Genomic DNA, 7,348 nt, shown 5'->3' on the forward strand with positions numbered 1-7,348 from the left:
GGGGGGAGGGCAGTGAGTTCACCTTTCAAGTTGGCTTAGATAGAGAGACAGGGCCACATCTGAGCAACAAAGAGGCATTCGGGAGGAGGCTCTTAGGCACAACCATAGGGAGGCCTAGCCTCTCCTTTGCAGCAACCGTCTTCCCAAGGGTAAAACCTGTGGTAGAGGGCTCAACCCATCAAACCACCAGTCCCCTATGACTGTGGTCATGTTAGCAACCATGGAGGTGGGGTAGGCGAATACCCCTGCATTCTCCACAGGCTCCTCAAGGGGGCACTACATCTTTTTTTTTTCCTTGTTTTTCTTTTCTTTTTTTTTTTTTTAACTTTCCCTTCTTTTTTAAATCAACTGTATAAAAAAAAGTTAAAAAGAAAACAAACATACAATAAAAGAACATTTCAAAGAGACCATAACAAGGGACTAAGAAAAAGACAACTAACCTAAGATAACTGCTTAACTTCCAACATGTTCCTACTTTACCCCAAGAAAGTTACCTAATATAGCAACATTTCTGTGAACTTGCTCCTACTATATCCATCAGAAATTCACAGACCATAGTCATTCCTGGGCATCCCCAGAAAGTTAAATAGCTTATCTGTTCTTCTTGGATTATTGTTCCCCCTTCCTTAATTGCTCTCCATTGCTAGTTCCCCTACATTCTACATTATAAGCCATTTGTTTTACATTTTTCAAAGTTCACATTAGTGGTATCATATAATATTTCTCTTTTTGTGCCTGGCTTATTTCGCTTAGCATTATGTCTTCAAGGTTCATCCAAGTTGTCATATGTTTCACGAGATCGTTCCTTTTTACTGCTGCGTAGTATTCCATCATGTGTATATACCACATTTTATTTATCCACTCATCTGTTGAAGGACATTTGGGTTGTTTCCATCTTTTGGCAATTGTGAATAATGCTGCTATGAACATTGGCGTGCAGATATCTGTTCGTGTCACTGCTTTCCGATCTTCCGGGTATATACCGAGAAGTGCAATCGCTGGATCGAATGGTAACTCTATATCTAGTTTTCTAAGGAACTCCCAGACTGACTTCCAGAGTGGCTGAACCATTATACAGTCCCACCAACAGTGAATAAGAGTCCCAATTTCTCCACATCCCCTCCAGCATTTGTAGTTTCCTGTTTGTTTAATGGCAGCCATTCTAACCGGTGTTAGATGGTATCTCATTGTGGTCTTAATTTGCATCTCTCTAATAGCTAGTGAAGCTGAACATTTTTTCATGTGTTTCTTGGCCATTTGTATTTCCTCTTCAGAGAACTGTCTTTTCATATCTTTTGCCCATTTTATAATTGGGCCGACTGTACTATTGTCATTGAGTTGTAGGATTTCTTTATATGTGCAAGATATCAGTCTTTTGTCAGATACATGGTTTCCAAAAATTTTTTCCCATTGAGTTGGCTGCCTCTTTACCTTTTTGAGAAATTCCTTTGAGGTGCAGAAACTTCTAAGCTTGAGGAGTTCCCATTTATCTATTTTCTCTTTTGTTGCTTGTGCTTTGGGTGTAAAGTCTAGGAAGTGGCCGCCTAATACAAGGTCTTGAAGATGTTTTCCTACATTATCTTCTAGGAGTTTTATGGTACTTTCTTTTTTTTTTTTAATCATCATTTTATTGAGATATATTCACATACCACGCAGTCATACAAAACAAATTGTACTTTCGATTGTTTACAGTACCATTACATAGTTGTACATTCATCACCTAAATCAATCCCTGACACCTTCATTAGCACACACACAAAAATAACAAGAATAACAATTAGAGTGAAAAAGAGCAATTGAAGTAAAAAAGAACACTGGGTACCTTTGTCTGTTTGTTTCCTTCCCCTACTTTTCTACACATCCATCCATAAACTAGACAAAGTGGAGTTTGGTCCTTATGGCATTCCCAATCCCACTGTCACCCCTCATAAGCTACATTTTTATACAACTGTCTTCGAGATTCATGGGTTCTGGGTTGTAGTTTAATAGTTTCAGGTATCCACCACCAGCTACCCCAATTCTTTAGAACCTAAAAAAGGTTGTCTAAAGTGTGCGTAAGAGTGCCCACCAGAGTGGTCTCTCGGCTCGTTTTGGAATCTCTCTGCCACTGAAGCTTATTTCATTTCCTTTCAGATCCCCCTTTTGGTCAAGAAGATGTTCTCCATCCCACGATGCCGGGTCTACATTCCTCCCCGGGAGTCATATTCCACGTTGCCAGGGAGATTCACTTCCCTGGGTGTCTGATCCCACGTAGGGGGGAGGGCAGTGATTTCACCTTTCAAGTTGGCTTAGCCAGAGAGAGAGGGCCACATCTGAGCAACAAAGAGGCATTCAGGAGGAGACTCTTAGGCACAAATACAGGGAGGCCTAGCCTCTCCTTTGCAGCAACCGTCTTCCCAAGGGTAAAACTTATGGTAGAGGGCTCAACCCATCAAACCACCAGTCCCCTATGTCTGTGGTCATGTTAGCAACCATGGAGGTGGGGTAGGCGAATACCCCTGCATTCTCCACAGGCTCCTCAAGGGGGCACTACATCTTTTTTTTTTTTTTCTTCCTTGTTTGTCTTTTTTCTTTTTTTTTTTTTTAACTTTCCCTTCTTTTTTAAATCAACTGTATGAAAAAAAAAGTTAAAAAGAAAACAAACATACAATAAAAGAACATTTCAAAGAGACCATAACAAGGGAGTAAGAAAAAGACAACTAACCTAAGATAACCGCTTAACTTCCAACATGTTCCTACTTTACCCCAAGAAAGTTACATAATATAGCAATATTTCAGTGAACTTGTTCCTACTACATCCATCAGAAATTAACAGACCATAGTCATTTCTGGGCATCCCCAGAACGTTAAATAGCTTATCTGTTCTTCTTGGATTATTGTTCCCCCTTCCTTAATTGCTCTCTATTGTTAGTTCCCCTACATTCTACATTATAAACCATTTGTTTTACATTTTTCAAAGTTCACATTAGTGGTAGCATATAATATTTCTCTTTTTGTGCCTGGCTTATTTCGCTCAGCATTATGTCTTCAAGGTTCATCCATGTTGTCATATGTTTCACGAGATCGTTCCTTCTTACTGCCGCGTAGTATTCCATCGTGTGTATATACCACATTTTATTTATCCACTCATCTGTTGAAGGACATTTGGGTTGTTTCCATCTCTTGGCAATTGTGAATAATGCTGCTATGAACATTGGCGTGCAGATATCTGTTCGTGTCACTGCTTTCCGATCTTCCGGGTATATACCGAGAAGTGCAATCGCTGGATCGAATGGTAGCTCTATATCTAGTTTTCTAAGGAACTGCCAGACTGACTTCCAGAGTGGCTGAACCATTATACAGTCCCACCAACAATGAATAAGAGTTCCAATTTCTCCACATCCCCTCCAGCATTTGTAGTTTCCTGTTTGTTTAATGGCAGCCATTCTAACCGGTGTTAGATGGTATCTCATTGTGGTCTTAATTTGCATCTCTCTAATAGCTAGTGAAGCTGAACATTTTTTCATGTGTTTCTTGGCCATTTGTATTTCCTCTTCAGAGAACTGTCTTTTCATATCTTTTGCCCATTTTATAATTGGGCTGTCTGTACTATTGTCATTGAGTTGTAGGATTTCTTTGTATATGCAAGATATCAGTCTTTTGTCAGATACATGGTTTCCAAAAATTTTTTCCCATTGAGTTGGCTGCCTCTTTACCTTTTTGAGAAATTCCTTTGAGGTGCAGAAACTTCTAAGCTTGAGGAGTTCCCATTTATCTATTTTCTCTTTTGTTGCTTGTGCTTTGGGTGTAAAGTCTAGGAAGTGGCCTCCTAATACAAGGTCTTGAAGATGTTTTCCTACATTATCTTCTAGGAGTTTAATGGTACTTTCTTTTATATTGAGATCTTTGGTCCATTTTGAGTTAATTTTTGTGTAGGGGGTGAGGTAGGGGTCCTCTTTCATTCTTTTGGATATGGATATCCAACTCTCCCAGCCACATTTGTTGAAAAGACCATTATGACTCAGTTCAGTGGCTTTGGGGGCCTTATTAAAGATCAGTCGGCCATAGATCTGAGGGTCTATCTCCGATTTCTCAATTCGATTCCATTGATCTATATGTCTATCTTTGTGCCAGTACCATGCTGTTTTGGCAACTGTGGCTTTATAATAAGCTTCAAAGTCAGGGAGTGTAAGCCCTCCCACTTCGTTTTTCTTTTTTAGAGTGTCTTTAGCAATTCGAGGCATCTTCCCTTTCCAAATAAATTTAATAACTAGCTTTTCCAAGTCTGCAAAGTAGGCTGTTGGAATTTTGATTGGGATTGCATTGAATCTCTAGATGAGTTTGGGTAGAATTGACATCTAAATGACATTTAGTCTTCCTATCCATGAACATGGAATATTTTTCCATCTTTTAAGGTCCCCTTCTATTTCTTTTAGTAGAGTTATGTAGTTTTCTTTGTATAGGTCTTTTACATGTTTCGTTAAGTTTATGCCTAGGTACTTGATTTTTTTAGTTGCTATTGAAAATGGTATCTTTTTCTTGAGTGTCTTTTCAGTTTGTTCATTTCTAGCATATAGAAACATTACTGACTTATGTGCATTAACCTTGTAACCCGCTACTTTGCTAAATTTGTTTATTAGCTCTAGTAGCTGTATCGTCGATTTCTCAGGGTTTTCTAGATATAAGATCATATCATCTGCAAACAATGACAGTTTTACTTCTTCTTTTCCAATTTGGATGCCTTTTATTTCTTTATCTTGCTGGATTGCCCTGGCTAGCACTTCCAGCACAATGTTGAATAACAGTGGTGACAGCGGGCATCCTTGTCTTGTTCCTGATCTTAGAGGGAAGGCTTTCAGTCTCTCACCATTGAGTACTATGCTGGCTGTGGGTTTTTCATATATGCTCTTTATCATGTTGAGGAAGTTTCCTTCAATTACTACCTTTTGAAGTGTTTTTATCAAAAAGGGATGTTGGATTTTGTCAAATGCTTTTTCAGCATCTATTGGGATGATCAATTGATTTTTCCCTTTTGACTTGTTAATGTGTTGTAATACATTCATTGATTTTCTTATGTTGAACCATCCTTGCATGCCTGGAATAAACCCCACTTGGTCATGGTGTATGATTTTTTTAATGTGTCTTTGGATTCGATTTGCAAGTATTTTGTTGAGGATTTTTGCATCTATATTCATTAGGGAAATTGGCCGGTAGTTTTCCTTTTTTGTACCATCTTTGCCTGGTTTTGGTATTAGATTGATGTTAGCTTCATAAAATGAGTTAGGTAGTGTTCCATTTTCTTCAATGTTTTGAAAGAGTTTGAGTAAGATTGGTGTCAGTTCTTTCTGGAAGGTTTGGTAGAATTCCCCTGTGAAGACATCTGGCCCTGGGCATTTATTTGTGGGAAGATTTTTGATGACTGATTGGATCTCTTTGCTTGTGATGGGTTGGTTGAGGTCTTCTATTTCTTCTCTGGTCAGCCTAGGTTGTTCATATGTTTCCAGGAAATTGTCCATTTCCTCTACATTATCCAGTTTGTTGCCATACAGTTGTTCATAATATCCTCTTATAATTTTTTTAATTTCTTCAGGATCTGCAGTTATGTCTCCTTTTTCATTCATTATTTTGTTTGTATGGGTCTTCTCTCTTTTTGATTTTGTCAGTCTAGCTAGGGGCTTGTCAATCTTGTTGATCTTCTCAAAGAACCAACTTTTGGTGATATTTATCCTCTTTATTGTTTTTTTGTTCTCTATGTCATTTATTTCTGCTTTAATCCTTGTTATTTCTTTTCTTGTACTTGGTTTAGGATTGGTTTGCTGTTCATTTTCTAGCTTCTTCAGTTGATCCATTAGTTCTTTGATTTTGGCTCTTTCTTCCTTTTTAATATATGCGTTTAGTGCTATAAATTTCCCCCTTAACACTGCTTTTGCTGCATCCCATAGGTTTTGGTATGTTGTGTTCTCATTTTCATTCATCTCTATATATTTAGCAATTTCTCTTGCTATTTCTTCTTTAACCCACTGATTGTTTAGGAGTGTGTTGTTTAACCTCCAGGTATTTGTGAATTTTCTAAGTCTCTGATGGTTATTGACTTCTAATTGTATTCCATTGTGGTCAGAGAATGTGCTTTGAATAATTTCAATCTTTTTAAATTTATTGAGGCTTGTTTTATGTCCCAGCATATGATCTATTCTGGAGAAAGTTCCATGAGCACTAGAAAAGTATGTGTATCCTGGTGATTTGGGATGTAATGTCCTGTATATGTCTGTTAAATCTAATTCATTTATCAGATTGTTTAGGTTTTCAATTTCCTTATTGGTCTTCTGTCTGGTTGATCTATCTATAGGAGAGAGTGATGTGTTGAAGTCTCCCACAATTATTGTGGAAACATCAATTGCTTCCTTTAGTTTTGCCAGTGTTTCTCTCATGTATTTTGTGGCACCTTGATTGGGTGCATAGACATTTACGATTGTTATTTCTTCTTGCTGAATTGCCCCTTTTATTAGTATGTAGTGGCCTTATTTGTCTCTCAAAACATCCCTGCATTTGAAGTCTATTTTATCTGAGATTAATATTGCTACACCTGCTTTCTTTTGGCTGTAGCTTGCATGAAATATTTTTTTCCATCCTTTCACTTTCAGTTTCTTTGTGTCCCTGTGTCTAAGATGAGTCTCTTGTATGCAACATATTGATGGTTCATTTTTTTTGATCCATTCTGCGAATCTATATCTTTTAATTGGGGAGTTTAATCCATTTACATTCAACGTTATAACCGTGAAGGCATTTCTTGAATCAGCCATCTTATCCTTTGGTTTATGTTTGTCATATTTTTCCCCTCTGTCTATTAATATCCTTTATTGTACCCATACCGAATCTCTTTAGTACTGAACCTTTCTCCAAGTCTCTCTGTCCTTTCTTTGTTTCTCTGTCTGTAGGGCTCCCTTGAGTATCTCCAGTAGGGCAGGTCTCTTGTTAGCAAATTCTCTCAGCATTTGTTTGTGTGTGAAAAATTTAAGCTCTCCCTCAAATTTGAAGGAGAGCTTTGCTGGATAAAGTATTCTTGGCTGGAAATTTTTCTCACTCAGAATTTTAAATATATCGTGCCACTGCCTTCTTGCCTCCATGGTGGCTGCTGAGTAGTCACTACTTAGTCTTATGCTGTTTCCTTTGTATGTGGTGTATTGCTTTTCTCTTGCTGCTTTCAGAACTTGCTCCTACTCTTCTGTGTTTGACAGTGTGATCAGTATATGTCTCGGAGTGGGTTTATTTGGATTTATTCTATTTGAGGTTCGCTGAGCATTTATGATTTGTGTATTTATGTTGTTTAGAAGATTTGGGAAGTTTTCCCCAACAATTTCTTTGAATACTC

The sequence above is a fragment of the Choloepus didactylus genome, chromosome 12 (genome assembly GCF_015220235.1).
Source record: "Choloepus didactylus isolate mChoDid1 chromosome 12, mChoDid1.pri, whole genome shotgun sequence".
In the NCBI taxonomy this organism is placed as follows: Eukaryota; Metazoa; Chordata; class Mammalia; order Pilosa; family Megalonychidae; genus Choloepus; species Choloepus didactylus.